Below are 16,676 nucleotides of genomic sequence, written 5' to 3' on the forward strand. Positions count from 1 at the left end.
TGATAATTAGCGATGTGGAGCATCTTTTCATGTGTCTTTTGGCCATCTGTATTTCTTTTTTGGAGAACTGTCTGTTCAGTTCCTCTGCCCATTTTTTAAATTGGGTTATTTGTTTTTTGTTTGTTGAGGCGTTTGAGCTCTTTATATATTCTGGACGTCAAGCCTTTATCGGATCTGTCATTTTCAAATATATTCTCCCATACTGTAGGGTTCCTTTCTGTTCTATTGATGGTGTCTTTTACTGTACAGAAGCTTTTCAGCTTAATATAGTCCCACTTACTCATTTTTGCTGTTGTTTTCCTTGCCCGGGGAGATATGTTCAAGAAGAGGTCACTCATGTTTATGTCTAAGAGGTTTTTGCCTATGTTTTCTTCCAAGAGTTTAATGGTTTCATGGCTTACATTCAGGTCTTTGATCCATTTTGAGTTTACTTTTGTATATGGGGTTAGACAATGGTCCAGTTTCATTCTCCTACATGTAGCTGTCCAGTTTTGCCAGCACCACCTGTTGAAGAGACTGTCATTTTGCCACTGTATGTCCATGGCTCCTTTATGAAATATTAATTGACCATATGTGTCTGGGTTAATGTCTGGATTCTCTAGTCTGTTCCATTGGTCTGTGGCTCTGCTCTTGTGCCAGTACCAAATTGTCTTGATTACTATGGCTTTATAGTAGAGCTTGAAGTTGGGGAGTGCAGATCTCAGCATTTTTTATCCCCCTAGGTTCACTTACACTTTGGAGGTCTACCTCCCATCCTGGTTACAAGGTTCCTTAATTGATAGAGGGGCTGGAAGAAGCAGAACAGCATGTAGATGAAGTTAAAGTATAAAGTGGGCTTTTTCTAGGCTGAGTATATTTCACAGTGTCATGACCGTCATCCCATTTCTGTGCTTTGTCTCACTGCAAATGCAGAGAGTGGATTGTGAAGGTGTCTCCAAAATTGGCACACTTGTTTGACAGTCAAAACTTCCTAGTAACATCCACCTAGTTCTCATCTTGGTCACCAGAGGCAGCAGCGAACGGGTAACGTGGGTGTTGTCTCTCAGAAGTGGAACCTGCTGCTTAGACATTCTTTGTTCTCCAGTGTAGTCAGAGCAGCAGAAAGTCTAGTCATAATCAGGAAATTAAAATTCGACGTGGCAACAGGGAGTTGCTGGACCACCTCATCTTCCCTGTCGGGTTTTCCCAGTCTGAATCCCGAGAGGAGTGGAACCCCTTGCATTGCAAAGCTGAGCACACACGGCAGCTGTTCAGCTGCTCTGACTCCAGGATTTTTTTCTTCGCAAGCCCCTGTGTGTCAGGCTGGGTGGTGAGGTGACAGCTGAGGCTGTTGGAGTGGAGAGCGGCTGACAGGAAAACAGACTCGTGAAGCCATTTCTCCCATCTGTCTGCCCCATGTTCCTGGGGAGGAGGGCGTACTTGGCCTTGGCGTTATGCCGGAAGCCTTCACTTTATCCTCCTGAAAGGGATTGTCCTTGGTGCAGATCAATGTCATGACTAGGAAGGAAATTATGGTGGAAGTGGGAAGCTCTATGCCTCGTCTTGGGGAGAGAGAGGTCCCTGCAGGCATTATGGGTATGTGGGGACACCTGTTGTGATATGATTGATGATAAGTAAATATTTGGTAATTGAGATGACCAAAATACATTTCCTAGGTATTTTTGCTCCTCATGCACAATTCCTGAAAATCCTTCTGAGCCATAACTGTCCAATGGGTGTCTTGTTAGGTTAATGCAGAGGCTTTGGGGCCCTATCCTAGGTTAGAGGCTGGTTGCCAGGGGCACCAAGCTTGTGATTAGAGGATGGGAATTATTAGCCCCCAGCCCCCAGGGAAGAGGAAAGGGATGAGGGCTGGAGGCTGAATCAGCAATGGCCAGTGATTTAGTCAGTCATGACTCTGCAGTGAAGCCCTCACAAAACCCTAAGAGAAGAGCACATCTTTCTCATCTCCTGTTTCTTTGTCAGAACTTACATGCCTGGGGAACCAGGTGGCCTGCACATGCCACCATGCCAGGCCCCAAGCACACCAGGAGGATAGAAGCTCTTTTATTTGGGACCTTGCCATATGTGTGTGTTCATCCGGCTGTTGTGTCCTTTATGTTACTCTTTGTTAAACGTGAGTGTTCTTCTGAGATTCTAAGGCACTTTAGCAACTTGGGCAGACCTAAAGGTGGAAGTTGTTGGAATCCGCAATCTTAGCCTGCAGGTGGGAAGCACAAGCTAATTGCATGGGGCTTGCAACCAGGCTCTGGAGCTGGGTGGAGGGCAGTCTTGAGGATAGAAACCTTACCCTATAGAATCTGGTGTTGTCTCCGGGCAGATAGCCTCAGCATTGAGTTCTCAGACACCCTGCTGGTGTTCAAGAATTGTTTGGTGGTGTATGCATTGGAAACAGGTCCGGTATCCTGAAAGGAGTTACACTGCTGTGTATGAAAAAGAATGCTGGGTCATATGAAACCGCTATTAATATATGTAGGAACCTCCACACTGTTTTCCATAGTAGCTGCACCAATTTACATGGTCACCAACAGTGCATGACGGTTCCCTTTTGTCCACATCCTCATAAATACTTGTTATTTCTTGTTTTTTTGGGAACTAGCCATTCTGAATGCTGTGAGCTGATAGCTTGTTGTGATTTTTTTGTTGTTACCATTAGAGTACAATTACATGAGCAACATTGTGGTTACTAGACTCCCCCCCATTATCAAGTTTGCTCCCCGCACCCCATTACAGTCGCTGTCCATCAGTGTAGTAAGATGCTATGGAATCACTACCTGTCTTCTGTGTGTTACACTGCAATCCCCGTGGCCCCACACCCCCTACATTATGTGTGCGGATCGTAATGCCCCCTTTACCCCCTTATCCCTCCCTCCCCACCCGTCCTCCCAGGTCCCTTTCCCTTTGGTAACTGTTAGTCCATTCTTGGGTTCCGTGAGTCTGCTGCTGTTTTGTTCCTTCCCGTTTTTGCTTTGATCTCATACCTCACAGAGGAGTGAAATCCTTGGATACTTGTCTTTCTCCACCTGGCTTATTTCACTGAGCATAACACCCTCTAGCTCCGTCCGTGTTGTTGCAAATGGTGGTAGGATTTTTTTCTTCCTGTGGCTGAATGATATTCCGTAGTGTGTATGTACCACCTCTTCTTTATCCCTTCATCTCCCGATGGACACTTAGGTTGCTTCCGTTTCTTGGGTATTGTAGATAGTGCTGCGATCAACATAGGGGTGCATCTGTCTCTTTCAAACTGGGCTCCTGCACTCTTAGGGTAAATTCCTAGGAGAGGAATTCCTGGGTCAAATGGCATTTCTGTTCTTTGGTTTTTGGGGGAACCTCCATACCGCTTTCCACAATGGTTGAGCTGACTGACATTCCCACCAGCAGTGTAGGAGGGTTCCCCTTTCTCCACACCCTTGCCGACATCTGTTGTTGTCTGTCTTTTGGGTTGTGGCCATCCTAACTGGTGTGAGGTGATACACCATTGTGGTTTTAGTGTGCATTTCTCTGATGGTTAGCGATGTGGAGCGTCTTTTCCATGTGCCTGCCGGCCACCTGAAATTGCTTCTGTGGAGAAGTGTCTGTTGAGAGCCTCTGCCCATTTTGTAATTGGATTCATTTGCTTTCTGTGTGTTGAGGTTCTTCTCGTGAGCTCTTGATACATGTTTTGGATGGCTACGCCTTATCAGAATGTCATCAGTGAGTATATTCTCCCATACTGAAGGATGTCTTTTGGTTCTACTGATGGTGGTCAAACAGAATCTTACGAAACCCCCTACCACTTCATTCCAAATCTGACTAATTTTTTTTTTTTTTCCAGAACACCAACCAGCCGAGAAAACTGGAACGAAGAGGAGAAGCTGTGATGCGGGAACATCTGGCGTAAAACTGAGAGGTGAGGTGGTGTGGAGACTGGTAGGTTGTATCTTTCCATGTGCTGCTTTCAAGGGTCATAGGGAAAAAAGATCGCCAAGGAGATGAAGCCCGGGGTGTTGACGTCACCTGGTATCGGTGGAGCCACGTAGCCTCTAGCCATTGACGGGGAGGCTAGCATGCGGCACTGTTGTCTTTCCTGCGGAGTTAAGACGAGCGGCGTCCCCCGTTTGCAGTTCAGTCAGAGCCGGGGTGGACCCGAGAGCTGTGCCGTTCCTGCTGGGCTGTCGCAGCACCCCTCTCGGAACAGGGCCTCAGCAGCGCTCCCGGGAGACAGAGAGAGAGAGAGAGACAGAGAGAGACAGAGAGACAGAGAGAGAGAGAATTGCGCTCGAGAGACAGGGGCAGTTATATTTTCTGTAGCTCCCTGAGCATGCTCCTGGTGTTTATTTTGAGATCTCTTTCTCAGGAAGATTGATTTGAGTCGAGTTACCAGGTTCCTTTGAAGGTTCACATTTGTAGGTGGCGCCCTCTAGCTCCCAGAAGCTTTACTCTCTGGAGATGCTCAGCCCTTGGGGTGGGTGGGGGGTGGGGTGGCAGGGGTCTCAGGGGAGAGGTGCCGGTGCCCACCCCCGCCGGGAGGAAAGAGGTCTTTCCTGCTTCCCGACCGCAGTGCCCGTCTCCACTGCCGGGGCCAGTTTGCGGAGCACGCAGGGAGAAGCTGCCGTAGGTGGGGGCGGCCGTTTTGCAGGCCGGTGCCGGCGGGGAGGCGGGCCGTGTACCAGTCACAGCACGGTAAGGGGCCTCGGAGCTGCGAGGCCAGCCAGGGGGATGGAGCGCCCGGAGCTCCTGAAAGCTCCCCCGCCTGCCGGGCAGAGTGCACCCGGGCAGTTTGGCGCACCTGTCCTTTCTCCTGAGCGGCAAGCCCTGCGGAAGCCTTGCCCCTTTAGCAGTTCTCTCGCTGTCAGGAAGTCTCTCAGACTGTCTGCCTTTCTTTTGTCCCACAGCGGCCGGATGTGGATCCCTGTGTTGTCCCACAAGTGGCTGGAATCTCAAGTCTCTCGAAGTCTTCCGCCTGTCTCTGCTTTCCAAGCCCACCGATCCTCCAGAGCGCAGCACGTGTACGGTAGGTTCGTGCTCCCAGAGCACATCTCCGGGGCTGTACGTCACACGTCTCCTCGAGGTGACAGCCTGCCGCAGCAGCGTTCTTCCCTGCTGCTCTTCCAGGATTTGGTGTAGTTGTTCTATTTCCATATAGTACGTATGTATGTGGTTTTGGTTTTGGGAGGAGGTTTCCGCCTCCCCTCTCACGTGAGCCGCCGTCTTTAATCCCAGCAGCACATCTTTTTTCTTCTTCTTCTTTTCTTTTTTTCTTTTCAGTTTCACTTGTCTAGGGTACCTGTCCCCACCCCCTCAACTTCTGGTTTGTCTTCGTCCTTGGATCTCAAGTGAGTCTCCTGTAAGGGAGCACGTAGGTGGTCTTGAGTTTTCATCCCTTCTTTTAACCCTGTGTCTTTTGATTGGAGCCCTCAGAGCCTGTCCTTTTATTCTGACAATTGAGAGCTGTGTCCTTATTGCACTTAAAAAATTTTTTTTGTTATCATTCATCTACAGTCACGTGAAGAACATGATGATCACCAAGTCCCCCCCAAAAACCCCGTTACAGTCGCTGACCATCAGCGTGTAGTAAGATGCTGTAGAATCACTACTTGTCTTCTCTGGGTTGTACAGCCCTCCCCATGCTCCCCCCGCCCCACACGTTCTACATGCTAATCCTGATGCCCCCTTTCTTTCTCCCCGCCCCTATCCCTCCCTCCCCAGTCCCTTTCCCTTTGGTAACTGTGAGTCCACTCTCGGGTTCTGTGAGTCTGCTGCTGTTTTTCTCCTTCAGTTTTTCTTTGTTGTGATACTCCACACACGAGTGAAATCATTTGGTACTTGTCTTTCTCCGCCTGGCTTATTTCACTGAGCATAATACCGTCTAGCTCCGTCCACATCATTGCAAATGGTAGGATTTGTTTTCTTCTTATGGCTGCTTGCTGCACTTTTTAAACTGGATTTTTCATTCTTCTTTTTTGTTTGTAGTTTCGCTATGTGCTTTCACCATTACTCTCCTGGTTTATGAGCAATAGCTTTTATTAATTGATATGTACCTATATCTCTCTCTCTATCTCTCTGTCTCTCTATCTATCTCTCTATCTATCTGTCTGTCTGTCTATCTATCTATCTATCTATCTATCTATGAATCAATCATCTTTTTGTCTGCCCTTCTGTCCTTATGTACAAGAACAGTCAACAACATAGGCTATGTCACTTCCCTACATTATGCCTCCAAAAATCTTGCAAGGTAACTAGGCCGTAGGGAGAGCACTGGGTTTTCACCGAGACACTTGCAGGTCGAGTCAGCCGCGTGCACCTACAAAACCAGGAAATGGTGGTGCAGGGACTTGAACCCGTATCTCTGTCCTCTGTCCTCTTTTACCTCCTTCTCGCTTGCTGACTGTATTTAGCCACATTCACTGACTAAGTGCTCCCTGAAGACCACAAGTATCCTTCCTCTGGGCCTGTTGTCGACAGAAAAGTAAACTTGGTGCTTTGCTCACCACCATGTTTGAGGGACATCGGCGTGATCGCCGCTGATAGGAGGGAGGGACAAATAAAAAGGAACACCAGTTTCTAGACAGGAGCAGTTGGGAGCAAAGAGTGTGCTGTGGAGTGACGTGTTCGGTTAAGCATCCAAACTTCCCTCGGTATCTGGTTATTGCCTCTTTACATTCGTGAACATCATAAAAGCCACTGATTTCAAAGGCCCAGACGCATATTATTACCGCAATTCAGTTGTTGAGGTGAGAGAAGATGAGAAGGGCGTTGCTGCACCACTAAATCTATGGCTGGGCCCTGCTGAAACCAAACAAAAAGAATTCACGGTGGCCAGATAGGGCTATTTTCTAGTGACTGTCTCTGGGGACTCAGACAGAATCCGTTTGTTTGTTTGTTTGTTTGTTTGTTTGTTTGTTTGTTTCTCAGTTTCACCTGTGTAGGGTACCTGTCCCCGCCCCTTCGGCTTCTAGTCTGTCTGTGTCCTTGGATCTCAAGTGAGTCTCCTGTAAGGGAGCACGTAGATGGTCTTGAGCGAGAGATAGCTTTGTTTAGTATGATGCTCTCCTATCTACCTACCTACCTATCCCTTTATCTATCTACCTATCTATCTATCTATGATCTATCATCTATCTACTCTCATCTGTGTATCTATCTAATTAATCTATCACCTATATGTATGTATATCAACCCAATCTATGTATCAATCATCTGTCTGTCTATGTGTCTGTTGTCTCACTTTTGTCAACGTTCTGTCACTAGGTGCAGTTTGATTCCTCTGTGTCCTTCTCAGAGAAGTCTCAATTCCTTGTGTCTGTTTATGTGAGTTAGCTGTGTGTTTGGGTCTTGAGAGGAGTGGCCTTGGGTGGGAACTTCTCCTGCGTAGGTGGCACGAGTCTGCTGGGTGTGGACGGTGTGGTTGGCGGGCTGGGCTCTTGAACCTGTGCGGGCCAGGGCCCTCCGGCTGCTCTGCCCCTGGGCCGTTCCCGCTGTGGCGGCTGCGTGAGCTGCGGGGCATATCCGAGGCCCCACGCAGGGAGCACCCTGGCTGGCCTGCGGGGTCCGAGGCAGGTGCATGCCCAGTAGTAGGTCTTTTTGCCTGTGCACCGATGTCACCTCGGCGGCCCTGCTTGCTGGCCCATCTCCAGAGAGCATGCGTGTAGTCACTGGTTAAGGGAACTGCCTTTTGGTGACACGCAGGGCTCTTGTGGGCCGGTGGCCCGTGGGCTTGCTGAGGTGGCAGGCCAGCTAGCTTGTGGGGAAACTGCTCCCCTCTGCTGTCAAGGTGGAGGTGGAGTTTCAGTGCATTTAGGCATTTAGATGTGAGTGAGGTCTCTCTGAAATGGAATAGTAGCGTTGAGAGCTATGTTTCCGTTCGTATGAAAAGGGTGCTGAGCATAAAGAGTTGGGTGATGGTGGCAGGAATTCTAGGAATGTTTATGTCCCCGCACTTATTTATTTTCTGTTAAGGGAGGTGATTCTGAAGTAACTTTTTACTCACGGATGAAGGTGGTGCATAAGGTCATCCCACGTCAGCCATGGTGAGATGAAGTGGTGTAGTAGAATTAAAGCCTGTACACCTTGGCCTGATACATAGGAGACACACCGTGGGTGCTCTTTGCTGCCCTCCTGTCCTGGCTTATTACCTTAACTAACTCGATGGTTCAGAGTGGTCCCAGCAACATTTCCGGCAAGATCTTTCTAAAATTGCATAGAATCACTTGGCAAAGATATCCCCAGAGGCTAGTGGAGAACTTTACTCTTTCTGGTCATAGTTTGCAAGATGTTTGCCCTATCCTGCGTTCCTTTGTTACTTTTGCATCTCCTGTGATTGTAGACCGATGGGGCAGTGGCGTACACACACACACACACACACACACGCACACACGGCTGAGAGTTAACGGAGACCCCAGTTATAGGAAACTGCAGCCCGCACTTTAAAAAAGAAACGCGCATAAGTTGTGCTCCTGGCGTGCCCCCCATAGGGAGCGGACTTCAAAGTGCAGAGGTGGTTGGACACAGATACCTATGCAGACACCTAAGCACAGATATCTATGCGTAGGCTCTCTCCATCCATCGTCTAAGTGCGTCTCTGTTTACCTACATATCTATGTTAGTCTAGTCAAGCTGATAACCAGAGTGTCATTGAGTGGGGGCTTCATCCATAGACACTGATTTCTCACCATTCTGGAAGCAGAAGTCCAAGACCAAGGCAGGTTCAGTTCCTGGTGAGGTCCCTTCTTCTGGCTTGCATACGGCCGCATCCCTGCTGTGTCCTCACAGGGTCGAGGGAGAAAGCTCTGTCCTCTGTTCCTCTTAATAGCACTGATTGCATAATGGCAGCTCCACCCACACCCTCATGATAGCTTCCGAACCAAATTACCTCCAAAGGCCCCACCTCCCAATACCATGACAGTGGGGGTTAGGGCTTCAACCCTGACTCAATTCAAATATGAACTTGTGTGTGTGTGTGTGTGTGTGTGTGGTGGCGGCGGCGGGGGGTTAGGAGGAGCAGAAGATGGTGAGGTGAGGGCCCAAAAATTCAGTTCATAACTCTGTATCTATCTATCATCTATCTATTCTCTATCTAATCTATCAATATCTTATCATCTGTCTTTCTAACGTAACCTACCTATATCATCTATCCTATCTAGTCTATCATCCGTCATCTATATATGTCTTATCTATCTGTCATCTCTGTCAATCTATTCGTCTAACCTATGAATATCTATCATCTATCTAATGTATCTATTTCTAATCTATCATCTGTCACCTATCTGTCACCTACCTGTTGTCATCTTTTTGTCTACCCATCTATCCTTATGTACAGAACAGTGTAAGATAAATTCTAGCTGAAATAAGCAGGTGAAGGGAGGCAACAAAGGGCCCGGTAGTTTATTTGAACGCAAATACCCGGGCGAGATTTCCCCGGTCTATAGAAATGGAGGCTGGGGAATTCACACTTAAGTAGACAGGCAGGCAGCGAGATTTTCAAGAAGGTAGGGGGAGGCAGAGCTTAGATTTACAGCAGCACGAGGATTGGCTAGCCCAAGGCATATTTTTCAGGTTGGGAGGGGGCAACAGCCAAGAACTTCGGCCCATCATCAGTGTCCCATGTGGGAGGGGGCAGCAGCCGGAGACATTGGCACATCATCAGTGTCCGACGTGCTCGCTCCTCCCATCAGTGCCCCCAGCCTTACAAACAGTTAACAACACGGCTATCTAACATGGCTGTCTATCTATCTATCTGTCTGTCTGTCTGTCTGTCTGTCTATCTATCTATCAATCATATATTCAATCTATCTATACCTGTCATCTATCCTATCTAATCTATCATCTATCTATCTGTCTATCTGTCCTATCTATCTATCATCATGTTTTTGTCTACCCATCTGTCTTTATGTACAGAACAGTTCACAAGATGGCTTATATGTCACTTCCCTACTTATGTTTCCAAAAGCCTGCAAGGTAACTAGGCCCTAGAGACAGACAGCACTGGGTTCACCGAGACATTTGCACATCGAGTCAACAGCGTGTGACTACAAAACTAGTCGATGGTGGTGCGGGGACTTCAACCCATATCTCTGTCCCCGGTCCTCTTTGCCCTCCTTGCTGACGGTATTCTAGCCGCATTTGTTGACTGACTGCTCCCTGAAGACCACAAGCATCCCTCCTCTTGGCTTTTTCAGTAATTTATCCCATTGTATGGAATGCTTTTCCCTCAGATACCTGGTTCTGTCACCTCCTTCTAGACTGTTCAAGTCCCACCTCCCTGGTGAGGCTTACCCTGTCCACTGTTTATTTTGAAAGCCCTGCTTCTCTCTGCCTACAATCTCAGTCCTCCATATCCTGCTTTTCATTCTTCATAGTGTTTGTTACCGGCTAAGCTACCGGAAAACTTACAGATGTTCATTGTCTCTTTCCTCCCCTCCAACTAGAACGTGGTCTCCACAGGTTAGGAATTCTGCGTGTATTGAGTCTGGTGGAGACCCTGCAGACTCTAGGGTCAGCGAGAAGTGGGCACAGTTGTAACTCAACGTGGCTTGACATGTTAGCAGTTTAGGTTAGAGTCAGGCCAGGCGGTCATTAAAGAGGACCTTTTCTGATATTACTAAGCTACTTGGTAAATTCTAAGTAAGCTTACATTTTCAATAATCACACAGCAGGCAGAAGCACTTCCTTCTGTCGTTCCTCCAGCCTCGAGGACCTGGATGCCAAATCCGTTCTCTCGTGGGGAAGTGGGAGTGTGTGAGGATGATCGGCCAAAGTCTTAAGTTACACAAGGCACACACATACAGAATTAAACATGTTTAAAAACCAAAATGATGAGAGAGGTTGCCTGTGTCACAGCAGGGATTCCCTAGCCCCCAGTGAGCTCAGAGCAGTGGGAGAGGAGAGGGAAGGGGCCACATAAGCCAACCCGGTCTCCTTCCTCTGGACTTGCCTCCCCCTGGGTTGTCATCCATTAAACGCTCAGCACGCAGACCTCGCGGTGAGCACGCACAGTCATAAAACGCGGCTACTTCCACATCCCAGTCGCTGGGGCACGGAACACGTTGCGTAGTTAAGTGTGGCTCAGAACACTATCACTCATGTATGTGTGTTCTTCCTCTGTCGCCGAGTCAAAGAGTAAACAGAGCAGAGGCATACTAGCAAGAGCAGGGTTTAGTGTGAATATATAATATACGCACATACTGTGGGAAAGATTTTGTTAAATGGATAGGAGGACATAGGCCTTGTCTGGAGCCGGGGGAGGCCTGTAGGTGCCGTTGGCAAGGGCTGTGGCGTGTCCACCGGGTCGGAGGCCGAGTTAGGGGTAGGGCCGAGGCCGTCGGCTGTGCCTCCCGCGGCATCGTGTGGGTCCAGGGCTGACCGGAGGATGACCGCCCGCGCGGTGGGTGTCTGAGGTGCGCAGGAGGCCGGCGGTGGCGCCGCCCACGGCCTCGTGCGAGGCCGGTGGGGACCGGAAGATGACGGCCACCGAGGGTGGCGTCGTGTCCATCGGCTCGACCCGAGCGTCATCGTCGGCCTTCGGGCCGGCGGTGGTGCTGCCCACGGCCTCGTGTGGCGCCGGGGGAGACCGCAAGATCACGGCCAGCCAGGGTGGCGTCGTGTCCGCTGGTTGGTCTTGAGCGTCAGCGTCGGCCTTAAGGCCGGCGCTTGTCCTGCCCATGGCCTTGTCTGGGGCCGGGGATCAGTTGTAGGTGCCTTTCCCGAGGGTGGTGGCGGGCCCATCGGGTCATCGTCCGACTTGGGGGTAGGGCCGAGGCCGTCGTCTGTGCCTCCCACGGCATCGTGTGGGTCCAGGGGAGACCGGACGATGACCGCCCGCGCGGTGGGTGTCTGAGGTGCGCAGGAGGCCGGCGGTGGTGATGCCCACGGCCTGGTGTGGGGCCCGGTGGGGACCGGAAGATGACGGCGAGCGACGGTGGCGTCGTGTCCATTGGCTCGCCTTGAGAGTCAGAATGAGCCTTCGGGCCGGCGCCTGTGCTGCCCACTGCGTCGTCTGGGGCCCGGGGGGACGAGTAGGTGCCTTTCCCGATGGCGGTGGCGTGCCCATCGGGTCCTAGTCCGACTTGCGGGTACCGGTCCGAGGCCGTCGTCTGTGCCTCCCACGGCATCGTGTGGGGCCAGGGGAGGCCGGCGGTGCCGCTGCCCACGGCCTCGTGTGGGGCTGGGGGGGGGGGGCCGGAAGATGACGGCCATCGAGGGGGGTGTCGTGTCCCATCGGCTCGTCTTGAGCGTCAGCGTCAGCCTTCGGGCGGGCGCTTGTGCTGCCCTGGGCCTTGCCTGGGGCCGGGTGGGCAGTTGTAGGTGCCTTTCCCGAGGGCGGCGGCGTGCCCGTCGGGTCCGAGGCTGACTTACGGGTAGGGCCGAGGCCGCCGTCTGTGCCTCCCACGGCATCGTATGGGGCCAGGGGAGACCAGACGACGACCGCCCGCGCGGTGGTTGTCGGAGGCGCGCAGGAGGCCGGCGGTGGTGCTGCCCACGGCCCCGTGCGGGGCCGGGGGCGACCGGAAGATGACGGCCATGGAGGGTGGCGTCGTGTCCATGGGCTCGTCCCGGTCGTCATCGCCGCCCTTCGGGCCGAAGGTGGAGCTGCCCACGGCCCCGTGTGCGGCCGGGGGCGACCGGAAGATGACGGCCATGGAGGGTGGCGTCGTGTCCATGGGCTCGTCCCGGTCGTCATCGCCGCCCCTCGGGCCGAAGGTGGAGCTGCCCACGGCCCCGTGTGCGGCCGGGGGCGACCGGAAGATGACGGCCATGGAGGGTGGTGTCGTGTCCATGGGCTCGTCGTCCTGAGCATCAGCCTTCAGGCTGGCGCCTGTGCAGCCCACGGACTTGTCCGTGGCCAGGGGGCAGTTGCGGGTGCCTTTCCCGAAGGCGGTGGCGTGCCCATCGGGTCGTCGTCCGCCTTGCGGGTAGGGCCGAGGCCGTCGTCTGTGCCTCCCACGGCATCGTATGGGGCCAGGGGAGACCAGACGACGACCGCCCGCGCGGTGGTTGTCTGAGGCGCGCAGGAGGCCGGCGGTGGCGCTGCCCATGGCCTTGTCTGTTGGCTGACTCTGGATGGCGGTTTCACAGAGGCAGGACACCTCGAGGCGGGCTGGTAGTGGTGCCCGTGTGCCCTGCAGAGGAGGAGCTCGTCTGGGTGGTCTCTCTCCAGCCGTCTGCTGGGAGCCTAGGATGGTCCAGAGGCCCAGGACTGCTCCCCGTGGAAGTGGGAACTCTGTTGGGAAAAGTGGGAAAAGCCAGCCGCTAAAGGCACAGGATCCCGGTGGAACAGCCTGTGACCAGGGCAGCGGGCAGGTGCAGGGTGCTCCCTGGCAGGAGGGGTAGGGGCCAGCGTCCCGGGGACGGGAAGGACCGGCGGGCGAAGAAGGTGGGGCTGGGGAGGCGGCGGGCGGGGTGGGGCACGAACCTTAGGAAGGAGGAAACTGTCCACACGGGAAAATGGGTTGTGGTGTGCGCCAAACGATCCGAGGAAAGGGTCTGAAGCTAGGGAGAGGGTCTCCTTTGCCACTAACTCCTTCTCAGGCCAAGCACGCACTGAGCTGCCCAGCTAGGGCGAGCCTGGTATGTATGTCAGCCAGGGGACGCATCACAAAGCGGCCTGGGCCGCTGTGACGTCACCCAGGGGCCGCATCACCAAGCCCCCCCCCCCCCCCCCCCCACTGCCTTAAGCACACCGGCCCCGCCCAGAGGAGACCCTGGGCGCCAAGGCCACGGCGCGGCCCCAAGGCCAACCCCAGTAGAATCCCTAGCCCCCGGGACTGCCCGCTGAGGGCCGTGCGGGTGTTCGGGCCGACGAGGCCACCGTGCGGACCGTCGAGGGCTGCAGTGCCCGCGTCTGTCGGAGCTCAGCCCGCCCGGGTGCCGGCTCTGCATGTTCTCGGCACCCGGGGTGCGGCGGGCGGCAAGTGCCTTGCCCCCCACCCCCACCCCCCCGCCCGCCCCCCCGCGCTCCCGGAGGCCAGGGCCTGCTCACGGCCCGGCGCGGAGCCACCCAGAGGCTGCCCGGGGCACGGCCCGCCCTTTCCCGGGCGTTCCCAGCTTCTCTGGGACACCGGGAGCCAGGCATGCCTTCTCGGCCATGGCCAGCCAGGCGGCTGACTTCTGAGGAGGGCGCAGACCCCATGACTTGCCGTCCTAGCTAGCGGGCAGGTTCTTTCTTTGCTTCTCACAGAAAGCGTAGGTCGGGGACCACCGGGTCTCAGCATAGCCACATCCCGCATTCTGACTGGGCCTGGCTGCCCAGATTTTCTCTCTGATCTAGTTTTGGGGGCCTGTGTCTCGTACGTGAATAACACAGCAGAGTATAAACTGGGAAACACTTTTTATTTTTAAAATGCTTCTCCTTTAGACTCTCGGTCTCGATGGCGTCGCCGTTCCTGCCCGTCAGCCAAGCTGGAAGCTTGCGGGGCGACCTCGCCTCCTCTCAGCAGTCAGCCTGTCCATTCCCGATCCCGACTGTTCATCCTTTACGTTTTGTTTTTTTTTTTTTTTTTAAACTCTACTTTTTATTTTTATTTTTATTTTATTTATTTTTTTAGTTTATTATTTTTTATTGAAGGGTAGTTGACGCACAGTATTACATTACGTTAGTTTCAAGTGTACAACACAGTGATAAAACATTTATATACATAATTCTAGGTTCCAGCTATCGCCCTACCAAGCTGTTACAATATCTTGACTATATTCCTTACGCTATCCATTACATCCCGGTTACTTATTTATTTTACCATTGGAAGTCTTGTCCTTTTTTTTTTTTTTTTTTTTTTTTCTGTGAGGGCATCTCTCATATTTATTGATCAAATGGTTGTTAAGGACAATAAAATTCTGTATAGGGGAGTCAATGCTCAATGCACAATCATTAATCCACCCCAAGCCTAATTTTCGTCAGTCTCCAATCTTCTGAGGCATAACAAACAAGTTCTTACATGGAGAACAAATTCTTACATAGTGAATAAGTTACATAGTGAACAGTACAAGGGCAGTCATCACAGAAACTTTCGGTTTTGCTCATGCATTATGAACTATAAACAGTCAGTTCAAATATGAATACTCATTTGGTTTTTATACTTGATTTATATGTGGATACCACATTTCTCTCTTTATTATTATTATTTTTAGTAAAATGCTGAAGTGGAAGGTAGATACAAAATAAAGGTAGAAAACATAGTTTAGTGTTGTAAGAGGGCAAATGTAGATGATCAGGTGTGTGCCTGTAGACTATGTGTTAATCCAAGCTAGACCAGGGCAATAAAACATCCACGTATGCAGAAGATTTCTCTCAGAACGGTGGGGTGAGGTTCTAAGCCTCACCTCTGTTGATCCCCAATTTCTCACCTGATGACCCCCCTGCGACTGTGCCTGTCTTAGGTTGTTCCTCCCTTGAGGAATCTTACCCGTCTCTGGCTAACCAGTCATCTTCCGGGGCCATACAGGGAAATGTAGAGTTGGTAAGTGAGAGGGAAGCCTTATTGTTTGAAATGGTTAGCTTTCTATTTCTTTGCATGGTTATGCCCTGTAGCTTCTATGCCCAGCATCTGTCTTGAGGTATCTTTACCACTTGGAAGAATTATGATACTCGGTAAATTTGATATGAGGCACGAATTCTATTTAAGGGTTGTAATTAGGAAGGAAGAAGAAAAGCTATAGAAGTAGCAGGCGGAAGAAAACATGGGAAGATTGATTATTTCTTTGACATATCTTCTTGTAGAGTAACTTCAGCATGTATAGGTTTTAAGCTACTACTTAAATTGCGCACACACGTTAACATAATAGGAGTATAGTTACATAACCAAAGCATACCTGTAATTACCAGCCATCTCCAGTGAAACCGAGAAAACCAGTTAGGCACCTTAGGCATTTGTGAAAACTTATCTATGATGTGGTGGATATTGTCCAACTGAACTTGAACAGTCTGAGAGAAATCAGACAAATTAAAACAATCCATTCCTGGGGAATGTTCACATCCCTTATGTTCTTTTAACAGTAAATAGTCTGTAGTTGTAAGATTTTGGAGCGCTACAATTTGCACTTCTCCTAATTCTTGGTTGAGTTCCAACAGTATAGATCCAGTCAAATTTGTTGTTTTACCGTATGCACAGGCCAGCTTAGATGTCTCCTTCATTCCCATGGCAAGTCCAGGAACTGGTGGGATGAGTGCATCTACAGCTGTAGCAGTGCGTGGATCTTTGTTGGGGTTTTTTGATGATCATCTTTTGGCATGAGTCTTCCAGAGAGTGCTGATGTTGGAAGTTCTTTTTCATATCGTATCTTAGTTCATTTTCGGGGTAGCCCAATTAGGCTTTGATCCTCTGTATAAACACAAACAGACCCTTTGCCTACACTTTTATATGCCCTTTATACCCTTGTGTAGAACTCATTGGCGGTTACCACACAGGAACTGCCCTTTTTTTTTTTGTTTTTTTGTTTTGTTTTTGGTATCACTAATCTACACTTACATGACGAATATTATGTTTACTAGGCTCTCCCCTATACCAGGTCTCCCCTATAAACCCCTTTACAGTCACTGTCCATCAGCAGAGCAAAATGTTGTAGAATCACTACTTGCCTTCTCTGTGCTGTACAGCCCTCCCTTTTCTCCCACACCCCCCCCCATGCATGCTAATCTTAATACCCCCCTACTCCTCCCCCCCCCCCCCCCCCTTATCCCTCCCTACCCACCCCTCCTCCCCAGTCCC

The sequence above is a fragment of the Manis pentadactyla genome, chromosome 4, assembly GCF_030020395.1.
Source record: "Manis pentadactyla isolate mManPen7 chromosome 4, mManPen7.hap1, whole genome shotgun sequence".
Classification (NCBI taxonomy): Eukaryota; Metazoa; Chordata; class Mammalia; order Pholidota; family Manidae; genus Manis; species Manis pentadactyla.